A 16,911-nucleotide genomic window follows, 5' to 3' on the forward strand; every position below is an offset into this window, starting at 1 on the left:
CAAAGAAGTGCTATCCCTACTACATAAGCTATAATTCATCTCTTACAAAATTTTATTGGAAAAATCCCATGCATCAACATAACATCACTTCAAATCTCCATTCAAATATTCTGTATGCTTAACAAGCAAATCATTTCACTGCAATTGTTGAGCAAAGACACAATTTCAACTCATAAATGATTTAAGAAGAAAGTTGTATAATACTTTTATTTTGAGCCATGCACATGCTTCTGATTTATTATTTTTTTTCAAAGCATAGCCTATTGTGGTTCTCAAGGAATAGCATCTTGTAAAGAGCATATCTAAGGGATTAAGGAAACGTATCAAGAGTAAAGTATATTTGATTGGCACAAAATTGTTAAAGAATATTTTTTTGAGGTGGAAATATACTACTATGTTTGGTTCATAGAATTGAAAGAAAATTAGAATGAGAATCAGAATGAAATGGGAAAGGAAGAGGGGGAATAGAAATTGTGAGTCTAGTTTTATAATTTGGGCATAGAATGAAGCACTACATAGAAAATGAAGGACAAGAATGTTCCAACATTTAATTTAACTAATTATATAAAAAATAATTTTATATTGACATTAAAATAAATCTTTAATTAAATAATAGAATCAAATTGTAGAATACCAACTACTTTTGGGTCATTATTTATCTAAATATATTTATTTTATGTGTAATAAAAAAATATTTGCAATAAGCTATATGGGCAAAAAGCTCCCATGCAAATATGGCTTATTACATGTTTACCCTCCAAAATTATTATTTTTATGTATACCTCCAATTATCCTTTTTCTTGCATTGATGCCACTATATTTGAATATCACCTGACACTATTATTCATTTATATTAATATTCCTAAAACATTTAATACTCAATTTGCATTAAAAATAACTATATTTTTTAGAATTTTTTAAAAACATTAATGCAAAAGAGTAATAAAGACATTCCACAAGCTTGCGATTCTTAATGTTTGTGCCTTTGACAGCTCATCTTTCAGCTGTGTGGAGGCAAAGGTTGCAGCAGAGATATTTCCCAAGTGAACAGGTTCTTTAGAAGAAAAACATCAAAATCACAATAAAACACACAAACATCCACCAAAACGCATAACAATCCACTTGCTTGCCTCGTGGAAGGGGCTGCCTGCCAATACCTACAGAGGAATAATTATCAAAAACATGGCACGATTGAGATGCTTACACTAACAGCTCTGACTTCCAGTGTTCAAAGTAATATTAAACTTGAACAATTTTAAAAACGCAAACATGATAATAACAATCAGAATACCAGGTCAATAGCAGCAGCATTTACAAAAAAGAGAATAAGTCCTTTCTGCAGCTGGTGAAAATTTTTTATATGCCTACGTATCGGAAGCCTGGCAGATGACATTTGATTAGTGAATACTCATTCCAAACTCCAAGCATCCATGGTTTGCCAGTAGATTATTCAATGATTGAGATATTCTTTTTTTTTTTTTTTTCCCTCCTTAAGAACTCAATCATTCAGAGAACGTATAGATACCGAGTGCGAGGACCCAGTAAGAGAACCGAAGAATAAAATTTTGGAGACATAGAAGTTGTCAACTTTATCCCTTTCCTGATAAATGTCATACAACAGTGGCCTGATCAGGTGAATTTAACTTTGGTGAAGTTAATCTGCAGTCCACTTGGACCAAACACTTCAAGGTTCTCCCTGAATGCAGAATTAGGCACCCTGTTGGCAATCAACTTTTTCGACTCAAGTTCACTAGGGAACCTGTGCTCCTGCAGTTTCGAAAAAACCTGCAAAGTTGGGGTAAAAAAGAAAAAAAAAGATGTTCGTAAATATTGTTGCTGTGATGCTCAAAATCTGAAACAGAGAAAAATCAGATGAGACCGTATTGGAGTGGCTGTAGCGATCTGATTCGAATTTTCTCCAAAAAGTCTACAAAACAAGTCAAAAAATCAAATGAGGATTCTTCAATTCTTGACCCTCCGATGCTTAAGTCAGCTTTGAATCTGAGAACAGAGATAAAAAAGAGTGATGGAGTAAGAAGATTTGAGTGGAACTAGGAAATTTGGAATGGGTGGGAGCTAGAGCTCACGTTTAAGAACCGGCAAAGCTCTCTACCGGTAGAGTCTTCTTTAGTTTCAGAGATGTCCACTTACCGATGGAGAATTTTTTGCCCTCTATTTATAGAGGGACTGATGAGATCATTGCAGAGTTTGTTAGACTGTTAAAAGAGTTTGTTAGACAGTTAGAGCCACCTGTAAGCGAGTTGGAAGATAACCGTAAGTATTAGCTGGGAGTGAGGTCATATCTGACTGTATTTGTCAACTGTATATGAGATCGCAGCTAGCTGTGGTTTAGTTGTAGAGATTGTGGTAGGCTCTAGCAGGATGGCCGCCATTGCTAATGTAGTAATTCACTTCGGTAAATGACCATGATGAAATACAGATGTTATTATCAGAGAATGTCATCTCAGATATAAAGGGTGTCATGATTTAGATCGGTAAATATCTGACCTCGATATTCACTTCTCAGTAGATTAATACATCACAATTTGGTACTTTGAGATTAATGATTCCTTGATCTCATATGATGATGCCACGTGACTTATGATTGGTTTATTGCACCAACACTTTGCCTCCTACTTCGTATGTCTGAGGTGATAATTTTCAGATCGGATTAGGAAGTAGAAGCATCTATGTATTTACCTTTGCCTTTCGAAGCTTGGCTTCATTCTAAGGTCAGAATCTGAAAATTACATTTTTATTGAGTGGGAGATCTTATCTCCATTCTGTATCTCTTGATCCGGTATTTATCAATCTGGAAATCTTATCTATACTTTACCTTTTGGTATGATTTTTACCAATAGGAGATTTTATTTCCATACTTTACTTTTTGATTCAATTTTTATCGGTCAGAAGATCTTATCTTCATACTTTATTTTTGATCCGATTTTTATTGGTCAGAAGATCTTATCTTCATACTTTACCTTTTGATCTGATTTTTATCTGTCAGGAGATCTTATCTCCATACTTTATTTTTTTGATTCGATATTTACTGGTCAGAAGATCTTATCTCCATACCTTACTTTTTGATATGATTTTTACCGATCAGAAGATCTTATCTCTATGTTTTATATTTTGATCTGATTTTTATCTGTCAGAAGATCTTATCTTCATATTTTATTTTTTTTGTTTGATTTTTATCGATCAATAGATCTTATCTCCATACCTTACTTTTTGATCTGATTTTTATCGATCAGAAGATCTTATCTCTATACTTTACCTTTTGATCTGATTTTTATCAGTCGGGAGATCTTATTACCATATTTTTTTATTTTTTGATCTGATTTTTATCAGTCAGAAGATCTTATCTTCATACTTTTATATTTTTTTGATCTAATTTTTACCGACTAGAAGATCTTATCTTCATATCTTACTTTTTGGCCTGATTTTTTATCACGCCCCAATTCCAGCACCTGAGTTGGGCACATGACACGGCCACACAAATCCTAGAGCAGCACCCTAGGATCATGTAAGGCCTAAAATTTAACACTTCAAAATTTTAAATAACCAATTAAATACCAAATCAATCAACTGATGTCACAACTTCAAATCGAATGCAAACTTGTTCAATACAATTATTCAAATATTCTTTGACATCAGAGAATTTTAAACTAACTAAATTACTAAAGACTTCAGTTCTCATTTGCTCTCGCCCAAACCATCCAATCTAAGCTTCCTGTGAGTCTGAAAAAAAAATAAGAAGAAAAATATGAGCTTCTCCAGCTCAGTAAGAATCACTGCACATGTACATCAAACTAGTAGATAAAATTAATATTTCTAAAACCAATACAATTTAGAAAACACATAGGTATGTAATAACTGGAACATTGTCACAAATATGCATATATATCATCATACATCATCAGGTGAAATCTTCATTCATTGTTTGAATTTCATATTATATGTTTCATTCTTCACATCTTTGGAATGACAACCTTTTATTCTTTTTTTTGGCTTTGGACTACCAGGATCATGCGATGATCTTTTATTCGGATCAATTTCTGTGATCTTCCTCGGATCGAAATATTCATGATCTTTTTCGGATCAAAGTGGCCATGATCTTTCTCGGATCAAATCATTCATGATCTTTCTCGGATCAGATTCTTCATGATCTTTCTCGGATCATATTCTTCCACACATAAGCCTGTGGGGGCTGTCCCAGGCATAAGCTCCTGACAGGCTATTCCACATGACAAGGTCAGTCCAAACCATATTTCTCTTTCTTTTCATTTTTATGAAATTATAATATTTGACTTCATTAATCAATTCAAATTTTGCAGTATACTCAAAATAAACATATCATAACTATATAATCATGCCATCATATGCTTTGATGAAAACATATTCATGCTCGCAACCACATAAGTAAATGTCAACATTTTACATATGATAAATTCATTAATTTCAAATCCAACGATACAAAATTATCAGTAAAATAATATATACATGTGATGATGATCATGTATAATGATTCTTACCTCGATAATTGAAAATTCAAATTCACAACCTTATAGTCCGAAAATCAAGCCCTACTCGTTGTCTCCCTGATCGTTAGACTATTCTCCTATCAAACAAAAATAAATTAATTTAATCAAATAAATTTTTTTTTTATATTTATTGAGGTTATCTGACTCATACCCATGTCCCCCCATATATATATATATGTATGTATATATATATATATAATTATATTATATATATATGTACTTTTTAATTTTATTCATTATTATTATTATTATATATATATATATATTTTTAATTTTATTCATTATTATTATTATTATATATATATATTATTTTTATTATTATTTTTTTATTTAGAGAAGAGAGAAGAGGCTTCTTCTTCTTCTCTTCTCCATGTTTGAAAACAGGGAACCCGAACCCCATTCGAATGTCTCCCTTCATCCCGGCCAAGAGAGCGCCTCCGGCCACCTTCCCCGGCAACGTCCCGACGCCGGCGATGCTACCGTGTCGGCGGCAGTGCCACCCTCCTCGTTGCCGACGGCAGAGAAGGAAGAAAAGTCACACAAACAGGGTATCCCTGTTTGAGCCCGAACCGGCTCCTCGCCGGCTTCCGAACACCCCATGACCGGAGGGACTAGACCGAAAGGAAGGAAGAAGGAACATACCTTGTTCCGGCGGCCAAAAACAGCTCCGACGACCCCTTTTTCTTCCGATCAACCACCACGAAAATTTTTGAGAAAAATTTCTTAAATCCCTTGATTTACTTCAAAATTTTTGTTGTAATTTCCTAAGAGAGGACGGAGGATCTTATAGTGGAGGTTTTCTACCCTAGCCGGACTCTTTGAGTCCGATTTTGCCGGAATCGTGAAGGAAGAAGACTCCGGCTAGGAGTCTTCCTCCTTCTCTATTTTTTTTTTTTTTGTGCTGTTGGGCCATCTGGACTACAGGCCCAAGTAACTGGGCTGTTACATTTTTACTGATCAAGAGATCTTATCTCCATACTTTACCTTTTGACTTGATTTTTATTGCTCAGAAGATCTTATCTCTATATTTTATTTTTTGACCTGATTTTGATTGGTCAGAAGATCTTATCTCCATATTTTATCTTTTGATCCAATTTTTATTGGTCAGGAGATCTTATCTTTATACTTTATTTTTTGGCTCAGTTTTTATTGGCTAGGAGATCTTATCTCCATATTTTACCTTTTGATCCAATTTTTATCAGTCAAAAGATCTTATCTTCATATTTTATTTTTTTGATTTGATTTTTATCGATCAGAATATCTTATCTCCATATTTTATCTTTTGATCTGATTTTTATCAGTTAGAAGATCTTATCTCCATACTTTATTTTTTGATCCGATTTTTATCGATCAGAAGATCTTATCTCCATACTTGCTCTCACGAAGCTTTTCGGACTGGTGTTATCACCGCTTGTAATAAATGCATCGTGCTTTGGTAATATCAAAATTTATTGCTCGACGGGTCATGAAGAGACCTGACATTTTTAAAAAATGATTCGTCATATCCTTCCGCCATCATTACTAGAGTAGGCAGTTTAAAAATATCAAATAAGAGAGTGCCATTTGTCGGCACCTGATTGATTGATCAATTGACTCGTGGATCAGTCTGACGTGGCTAAATCCAGGGAAGGGTGCGCCAAACCATCATCTAACAAGGTCATGGATTAATACCAAATGTCAAAAATCGATTGTAAGGCCAGTTTATTCGAGCCATCGATTTGTCTATAAAAGACTTTTGCCCCCCAACCACTATTCATTTCTGCTGTTATCTTACGGAAGTGCTGTCGGATTGTCTCCAGGAGCTTTTGTGCATGGAACGATCATTGGAAACAGTGAGAAACTTATTGGAGAGAGAGAAGAAGAGCTTGTTCTTCATCCTTTAGGAGGATTTCACCCATTCACTTTAGGTACCAACCTTTCCTCCATCTGTTTTCTTTCTACTATAGAGTAGCCTTTCTTCCTTTCCAGTTCTTTTTGTCTTCTCTCTTTTCATTTTTTCCTTTGAAAAACATGTCTAAAAAAAATAGAAAGACGAAAGGGACTGGAGGTGACCTGTAGGTTAGGTCGACCCAGCCTTTATTGACCATTGAGATAGAAAATCTGCCTCGGGAAGACCTTGAGATTGGTTCTGTAGACGAGGGAAGTTCGGATCATAGTGTAGGATCTCCTGTATGTTGTCTCATGGATTATCTTGACTTAGAAATAGAGGAATCCATTTTGATCGAGGAAAATCTGATAACCCTTAGAGAGAAATATGATATACCCAAAGAATATGAGATGTTAGTGCCAGGTTCGAAAGATCGAATTTCTGAATCTCCCGAGGGCTATATAGCCTTCTACGATGAAGCCCTTCGATTCAGACTGTAGTTTCCATTACATCTCTTTTTCTACAATATTTTTTACTTCTATAGGATTCATCCTACTCAAATAACTCCAAATACAATTAGAATGATCATAGTGTTCATAATAATATGCAGTTTCCAAGGTATAGAACTTAGGATCTCTCTATTTAGGTCGTTAGTTTTTTTAAAAAGGCATCCGAATGAAAAGAGTTGGTGGTACTTCTCACCTAAGAAAAAATTATAAGTTTGGACCTAATCTCCCTTCCTCCATCCACTGCTAGAAAGGCCATTTCTTTTTCGTTCGAGCTTCTATTCCATGAGATTTTAGGACTTCTTGAAGACATCTAGACACCAGACATAATTTTAATGATGAAATTCTTTCTGAGGATGAGGTAGCTCATTCAACCCTGATTACCACCAAAGTGCCCAAGTTATCCTTGCTGGTTGATGATCAGGCATTGTATGATGCTGGCATCAGTCTGTACTCTCCTCGGGGTAAGACTGATATATTTTCTTTTGCTCTTCTTTTTTTCTTCTTGTGTCATCATATATATATATATATATATATATATATATATATATATATTCCTAAATTTATAACTTTTTTAGTGCAGAGATGAGGTTTAATCTGAATAGATTAGAGGAGAGGAAAAGGAAGGATTAGCCAAAGCAACCTGCCACTGCCTCGGCACCAAAAAGGGTCAAAGGAGCCATGGAACCTCCATCCATCCAGGCACCACCCCGATCCACCTCTGCCACTCCCTCCCCAGCAAATTCGGGGAGAAGCGATGCTTCCTAGGGTCCACAAAATTCTTTTCGGGTCTTATCAATTGAGCCTCCACCTCGTCAATCAACTGAGGTAATCGGAGAAAAAATGATTTCCAACCTGCACCTCCTCCCAAGAAGCCAGGATGCAAGCCGACCACTACCGCTGTAGCTATCGACCTCAACTGAGAGAGATTTCGTGACATAAATGTCTCTTTTGGAGCGGCCTCAATTAGGTCGCGATCTTCTTGAATCAATGGTGCCGACAATGGATCTGGAGATGTGCTGAAAGAATAAATCAAAGGAGGTCGCAAATCACGGATTTGAGCACCTCATGCATGTAAATTCCTCTTTCTTTTTCTCTCTCTTTTTTTTTCCATCGGTGTATGATTGATCTGAACTTTTGCCTTGCAAATCGCCGTCGATTTTAAGGTCATGTATGAAAACATGACCTATTTGCTGAAAAATAAAGAGGCTATGGATGCCAATCTAATCATCCTTCAAGAGGAGAAGAAGGAGTCCGAACTCACCGCGAGACTCAAAAATCAACTTGAAGAAAAGTTGAAGTTGCTGAAGAAGAAAAATCAAAATCTTCTAGACCTTTAGTGAAAAAATAAATGAATAGGAGATAAAGATCTTTGATCTGCACATTCAGGCTGAGAAGAATAAAAAGCTGGAGCCGAGGCTATAGGAGGCAATCAAGGCCAATGAGGCTCACGAAAATGCTATAGAAGCCCTACAGAGGCAGGTCAAGAAGGAATAGGAGAAAGCTACCAAAGTAGTAGAGCTGTTCAAGGCCTCTAAAGAATTTGAGAAGGAGATATCTGAGAGCTCTGAGGGGGCACATAACTATGCATTCAATCAGTGCAAAAATCTAATCAAAACTTTGTATCTGAAAATCAATATTTTCAAGATAACTCCAAAGGTTGCCATCGATATAGGCATAAAGGGAGATCCCGAGCCGCCCACTAAAGCGATAAAGGAACCAGCCAAGGAGGCAGGTTGGGAGTCGGTCGGGGTGAAAATCATCGAGGCTATTGTTGCTGAGTCAATAACTATAGTGCCTCCGATCGTAATCGAAGCCTCTGAGGCCATTAAGGAATCGAAGCCCATCACAATCATAGAGCCCATTGCTGTTGAGGTTGCGAAGGAACCACAGCAGATTAAAGAAAAATCAACCGAGAAGAACTCTAATACCCCAGTAGATATCCTGTAAAAATTTTCTTTCCTTTTCAAAATGTATTGACTCGATAGGGGTCTTTTTGATTTGTAATGACCCAATGTGGGTCTTTCCTCTTTTTTTTTTGAATGTAATGACCTGTTATGGGTCATTTCCTTTATATTTTCTTTTCATATTGATGAAAAAAATATTTTTCCATTTGTCGTCATCCAATGTGCATGTCTCTATTACTTAGCAAATTTCATGACTTGCTAAAAATAACTACATATATCTTATAGTTCAACAGAACTGAAGAATTGATAATTTTAACCTTACCAATTAATAACTGACTTAAGATCAAAGTTTGGGTGTACCTTTGTTGGCATGGCATGGAGTAGATCAGGTTCAAGATCTAATTTTGATTCGAAGATCATTATTTGATTTTGGCCTTCAAGTATATTCTTTGATTCAGAGATCGATGCGATATCACCTCAATCCTAGAGTCAGAATAAGATCACCTCAGTCTTAAGGTTGACATAAGATTATCTTAGTCCTGAGATCGAAATTGGATAATCTTGATCTGGAGATCGGTATTCTATAGAGCTGAAAATTACTTGACCCGGAGGTCGGTATTTATTTACTTATAGGGAGATCGTGCCCTTCGGGGATTTACTAGTTTAGAGATTGGATTCAGGAAGATCTTATCTTCATTTGTTCTTCTCAAAGCTTTATCAATCTAGAGATTAGATTTGGAGAGATCTTATCCCCATTTGTGCCTTTGGGGCTTTATCAATTTGAAAATTGGATTTAGAAAGATCTTATCTCCATTTATACCTCTCGAGACTTTATCAATTCAGAGATTGGATATGGAGAGATCTTATCCCCACTTGTGCCTCTCGGGGCTTTACCAATCTAAAAATTAGATTTTCATAGTTAGAAGATAATATGCAATAATAAACTCATTGGAGCTTTTTTATTGATAATATTTTTGAAAATTTTTAAAATTTCAAGTATGAAAAATAACAGCCCTATCTAGATTTGCAATCCTATAAGCCCTTGGACGAATAACATCAGTGATTCGATAAGGTTCTTCTCAATTTGGAGCAAATTTATCTTGTTCAGTAGGTTTTGAAATTTCTGTTCATCTCAGAATTAGATCATCTTTCTGAAATGATTTCGATTTTATCCAGGCATTATAATACTTAGTAATTTTTTGCTTATAGACTGTCATTTTGATATGAACTTGCTCTCTTATTTCTTTAAGAAGATCTAGATCGGTTCTCAACTGATTAAAATTTATTGTTTCATGAAAATTTTTGACTCTATCAGATAATAAGTCGATTTCAACTAAAATCATAACTTCAACCCCGTAAGTAAGTTTAAAAAGAGTTTCTTCTGTCAAAATTCGATATGTGGTTCTGTATGTCCATAGAACACTGTGAAGCTCTTCAGCCCATAAATTTTCTGCTTCAATGAGTCTTGTTTTAAGGTCTTGGAGAATAATTCTGTTAGTGACCTCGGCCTCACCATTTGACTGTAGGTGCCCAACAGAAATAAGTTGATAATCAATATGAAGCTTAGAGCAAAATTTTCTGAACTTGAGATTGTCGAATTGCCGACCATTATTAATGATCATTATCCGAGGTAAACCGAATCGAACCGGCATATTATAGATTTTTAGACAAAATTTTGCATCTTTTTTTTAGTTATTTGGACTAATGGTTCTGCCTCTACCTACTTTATGAAGTAGTCAATAGCTATGATTAGAAATTTTCTTTGACCTGTCGCCATTGGGAAAGGTCCCAATATATCTATTCCTCAAATTGCAAAGGGCCAAGGGGTAGTAATAGAAATAAGCTCAGCAGTAGGTTGATGTTGAATATTAGCATACCTTTGGCATTGTTGTATTTGTTGACCAGATCAACTGCATCCTTTTGGATAGTTGGCCAAAAATAGTTTTGCCGAATTACTTTATAAATAAGTGATTTGCCCCGTAGATAATTTCCACATATTCCTTCATGCATCTCTCGAAGTGCATAATCACCTTCAGATGGCGTCAAGCACCGAAGTAGAGGAAGTAAATAGGATTTTTTGTATAATTGGTCTCCTTGGAGAATATACCACAAAGCCTATCTTTTGATGCTTCTGGCCTTAGTTGGATCATCAGGCAAGATTCTCTTAGATATGTAATCCATGAGAGGATCCATCCAGCTCGATTTATGACCGACCTGAAAAATATGAAGTACTTCAATGTTGGGTCTATCCAACTGCTTAATCAAGACCTTCTGATTTAACTCCAAAAATCCTAATGTTGTGAGATGCGAAAAGTATCAGCCCAGGTATTTTTTCGATTTCAAAATTTGGAGGACTTCGAGCTCATCAAAATTTTTAGACAACTTCTTTATATTCTATAAATACCAAGTCATTATGGAGTCTTTGACCTTAAATTGACCTCAGACTTATTCGGCGATAAGCTGTGAGTCGATAAAAATCTTCAGCTTTTTAACTCTAAATTCTTTTGTCATTTTCAGATCCATAGTCAAGGTTTCATATTCAGCTCCATTATTGAAAGTGTTGAAATTGAATCTTAGGGCTTGCTCGATTATAAACCCTTCATGACTCCAGCATCACTATCCTGAGAATTCGACGCTCTGTCTACATGCAAAACCCAGAATAAATTATTTTCAAAATTTTTTAAAATTGATCCATCATCGAAAATGGTGCATTCCACAATAAAATTAGCTAACACCTGATCTTTGATTGCAGTTCAAGGTCAGTAGTGAATATCAAATTCATTGAATTCAATGGCCCATTTGGCAATCTGATCTGAAGTGTCGACCTGCTGGAGCACTAACCTGAGTGGTTGATCAGTTAGCACTATAACAGTATGAGCTTGGAAGTAAGGTCTAAATCTCTGGATTGCTATGATTAAAGCATATATTATCTTTTCAGTCTTTTGGTATCGAATCTCAGCATCCTGCATTAATTTACTTACATAATAGATAGGTTTTTGGATACCCATTTCTTTCTGGATAAGAATTGAACTAACAACATAGGGTGAGATAAATATATACATATATAACTTCTCACCTTCAACTGGTTTCGAGAGAAGAGGTGGAGAGCCAAGATATTTCTTAAGATCTTTGAAGACAATCTGGCATTCTTTCGTCCAGTAAAAATTTTTGATATTCCTTAATATTTTGAAAAATCGAAGACATCTTTCAACCGACCTGAAAATAAATTGGCTAAAGACTGCTACTCACCCGATAAGTTGCTGGATTTCTCTAACGGAAGTTGGACATTTCATCTCCAACAGAGCACAAATCTTCTCAAGATTTGCTTCTATTCCTCTTTAATTTATAAGAAAATCAAAAAATTTGCTCAAAGTCACTCCAAAGGCATATTTGTTTGGATTGAGTTTCATTTGATACTTCTTGAGCTCTCCGAATGCTTCTTCTAGGTCGGCAATATGCTGGTCCTCCTCAATGCTTTTACTAGCATGTCATCAACATGGACTTTCATATTTTGACCAATTTGACATTTGAAGATTTTGTTGACAAGATGCTGGTATTTAGCGCCTGTATTTTTAAGACAAAAAGGTATCATTTTATAACAATACAAACCTCTTTCAGTGATGAAGGCTATATTTTCTTCATCTTCTAGAGTCATTTTGATCTGATTATAGTCTGAGAAAGTATCCATAAAGCTAAGGAGTTTGTGACCTGAGGTGGTATCCACTAGCTGATCAATCCTTAGCAAAAAAAACTATCTTTTAGACAAGTTTTGTTGAGTTCTTTACAGTCAATGCATATCCTCTATTTACCATTGATCTTTTTGGCCATAATAACATTGGCTATCCATTTTGGATAATGAGCCTCTCTGATAAATTTGACCTTCAAAAGCTTATCAATTTCCTATCAATAGCCTTTTGCCTTTCTGAAGCGAAACTTCTTTTCTTCTATTGAATCGATCTGAAATTTGGATCCACATTCAATTTATGACTCCAGCATGACTCCAGCATCACTATCCTGAGAATTCGACGCTCTGTCTACATGCAAAACCCAGAATAAATTATTTTCAAAATTTTTTAAAATTGATCCATCATCGAAAATGGTGCATTCCACAATAAAATTAGCTAACACCTGATCTTTGATTGCAGTTCAAGGTCAGTATTGAATATCAAATTCATTGAATTCAATGGCCCATTTGGCAATCTGATCTGAAGTGTCGACCTGCTGGAGCACTAACCTGAGTGGTTGATCAGTTAGCACTATAACAGTATGAGCTTGGAAGTAAGGTCTAAATCTCTGGATTGCTATGATTAAAGCATATATTATCTTTTCAGTCTTTTGGTATCGAATCTCAGCATCCTGCATTAATTTACTTACATAATAGATAGGTTTTTGGATACCCATTTCTTTCTGGATAAGAATTGAACTAACAGCATAGGGTGAGATAAATATATACATATATAACTTCTCACCTTCAACTGGTTTCGAGAGAAGAGGTGGAGAGCCAAGATATTTCTTAAGATCTTTGAAGACAATCTGGCATTCTTTCGTCCAGTAAAAATTTTTGATATTCCTTAATATTTTGAAAAATCGAAGACATCTTTCAACCGACCTGAAAATAAATTGGCTAAAGACTGCTACTCACCCGATAAGTTGCTGGATTTCTCTAACGAAAGTTGGACATTTCATCTCCAACAGAGCACAAATCTTCTCAAGATTTGCTTCTATTCCTCTTTAATTTATAAGAAAATCAAAAAATTTGCTCAAAGTCACTCCAAAGGCATATTTGTTTGGATTGAGTTTCATTTGATACTTCTTGAGCTCTCCGAATGCTTCTTCTAGGTCGGCAATATGCTGGTCCTCCTCAATGCTTTTACTAGCATGTCATCAACATAGACTTTCATATTTTGACCAATTTGACATTTGAAGATTTTGTTGACAAGATGCTGGTATTTAGCGCCTGTATTTTTAAGACAAAAATGTATCATTTTATAACAATACAAACCTCTTTCAGTGATGAAGGCTATATTTTCTTCATCTTCTAGAGTCATTTTGATCTGATTATAGTCTGAGAAAGTATCCATAAAGCTAAGGAGTTTGTGACCTGAGGTGGTATCCACTAGCTGATCAATCCTTAGCAAAAAAAACTATCTTTTAGACAAGTTTTGTTGAGTTCTTTACAGTCAATGCATATCCTCTATTTACCATTGATCTTTTTGGCCATAACAACATTGGCTATCCATTTTGGATAATGAGCCTCTCTGATAAATTTGACCTTCAAAAGCTTATCAATTTCCTATCAATAGCCTTTTGCCTTTCTGAAGCGAAACTTCTTTTCTTCTATTGAATCGATCTGAAATTTGGATCCACATTCAATTTATGAATAATCACATCGGTAGGGATGTCAGGCATATCAGAAACTAATCAGGCGAAGACGTCAGTATTTGCTCATAGGAACTTGATTATTTTATCCCTCAAACTAGATTTGAGGTTTACACTGATCTGAACTATTTTTTTTGGATTATCTTCTAAAAAGATAATTTCAAACTTTTCTACTGGTTTACCTCGAACATTTTCGAGCTCATCTAGCAGATCTAGCACATCGACTGGCATATTTTCTGCAGACTGCTTCATTTTAAAGGCAATCATAAAATATTGTCGAGCTATTGTTTGATCACTACGTATTTCACCAATTCCTCCCTTAGTCAGAAACTGCACCAACAGATGATAAGTAAAGACAATAGCTTTAAGGGCATTGATATCAGGTCGGCCAAAGATAGCATTGTAAGTAAATGAGACTTTAACTACCGAAAAGGTGAGCTATACTATTGATTGCTTTGGTTCTTATCCTACTGTGACTGGTAGAGTGATTTCTTCTTCAACAACCATCGGATCTCTTAAAAATTCGACAAGTGGAGCACTGACTCGCCTCAGCTAGATTGTCAGATTCATTTTTGAGAATGTATCATAGAATAATACGTCGGCAGAGCTTTCATTGTCAACTAAAATTTTTTTTACATCATGCTTCACTATCGTCATAGAAACAACGAGAGCATCATTATGAGGGGTTTAAATCTCCTTTACATCATTTTCATAAAAAAAATAATTTCTTCTATCTTCTATCTTTTGAGGGAGGGACTGTCAACCTTCTGCAGTGGTTTGGATATCATGTTGATGACTCCGACGGTTGGCTGACTATGATCTTCAAAGGTGCCTTCTGACAGAGGTCTGTATTCAATAGCTTTGGATGACCTAACATATTTACTGAGGTTGCCTCAGTGCATCAGGGTTTCAATCTCATCACGCAGTTGCCTACATTCCTCGATATCATGACTATGGTCCCGGTGGAAGCGACAATACTTTTTTTATCCCTTTTTTCTGGTGGAGCTTTTATAGGATCAGGCTTTCGGAGATATCCTTCTTTTTCTATCTCCATTAAAATCTGTGCTCGAGGGCCGGACAGAGGGGCATAGGAGTCGAAACACCGAGGTGGACTTCTTGACCTCAAATTTTTTTGAGGTAGATCATGGCCTTTATTCTGGAGAGCTTCATCATTCTCCCTTAATCTTTTCTTCCCATTCTTGTCCTTTTTCACCTGTCTCATGATGGCTTCTTTTTCCTCGGCCTGAGCATACTTTCATACTTGATCGAGCTTTTCATCATAATTGCTTGAAAAATATTTATTCAGGGAGAAAACTAGATAGTTGCTTCAAAGCCCCCTCTTTAAGGCAGATATAGCTACAGCCTCATTAAAATTCTTTACTTCAAGGGTCGCTGCATTGAAGTGGGCCACATACTTTCGGAGATCTTCTCCTTCCTATTGCTGAATAGAGAACAGGCTATCCACATGCCTCAAATGGAGCCGGTTAGTACCAAAATAAATGACAAACAGCCTTACAAGCTGTTCAAAAGAAGAGATGGATCTCTGTGGAAATCCAGAGAACTATACCCTCACTGCCTTCTTGAGAGTAGCAAAAAAGACAATGCACAGTAGGACATCAGAAGCCCCTTGCAAAGTCATGAGGGCCCTATAGCCCTCAATATGATTCATCGGATCAGTAGAACCATCAAAGGACTTGATGGCGGACATCTTGAACCGATTTGAGACTGGTTCATTCAGAATTTCATAAGAGAAAGAAGATTGGAGGTTGAAACCATCTTTATTCTGAGATTGACCTCCTACCTGGATCTCCAACAGATGCTTCTCAAGAACTTGGATCTTGTGCTCCAGATCACCCCCTCTTTGGATTTTTGCAGTGTCGGAGGCGGATTCACCATCAGCCTCATCATCAATATGGTGTTCATCTTGATGGGCTGGTTGATGGTTGTGCTGAGATACAGCTTTCAGAGGAGGATTTTCTTTCTGATATTGCTCCTTTTTCTTTTGAAGCTGTTGGACAACTGCCGCCAGAGTTTGAACTTGCTGAACAAAAAGGTTGAATTGTTGAAGATCAATAGTAACTAATTGCTATTATGGCGCCTCCAGTATCCCTTCTGGAGAGGGTTGTTGTGCTTGCGGTTTAACCATCTTTTGCACGAAAAAAATCAGAGGCCCTTCCTCTAGTGCCAATTTGTTGCTGCGAGGCTCAAAATCTGAAACAGAAGAGAATCAGATGATGTTGGGCTAGAGTAGTTGTAGCGATCTAATTCGAATCTTCTCCAAAAAGTCTATAAAACAAGTCAAAAAACTGGATGGGGATCCTCTGGTTCTTGACCCTCCGACGCTTAAGTCAGCTTTAAACCTGAGAACAGAGATAGAAAAGAGTGGTAGAGTAAGAAGGTTTGAGTGAAACTAGAGAATTTGGAATGGATAGGAGCTAGAGCTCTCGTTTAAGAACTAGTAAAGCTCTCTACCGACAGAGTCTCTCCTAGTTTCAGAGATGTCCACTTACCAATGGAGGATCCCTGGCTTTCTATTTATAGAGGGACTGATGAGGTCGTTATAGAGTTTGTTAGGCCATTAGAGGAGTTTGTTAGATGGTTAGAGCCACCTATAAGCGAGCTGGAAGATAACTGTAGGTATTAACTGTGAGTGAGGTCATACTTGGCTATATTTGCCAACTGTATATGAGATCGTGGCCAGCTGTGAT

The sequence above is a fragment of the Elaeis guineensis genome, chromosome 5 (assembly GCF_000442705.2).
Source record: "Elaeis guineensis isolate ETL-2024a chromosome 5, EG11, whole genome shotgun sequence".
Classification (NCBI taxonomy): domain Eukaryota; kingdom Viridiplantae; phylum Streptophyta; class Magnoliopsida; order Arecales; family Arecaceae; genus Elaeis; species Elaeis guineensis.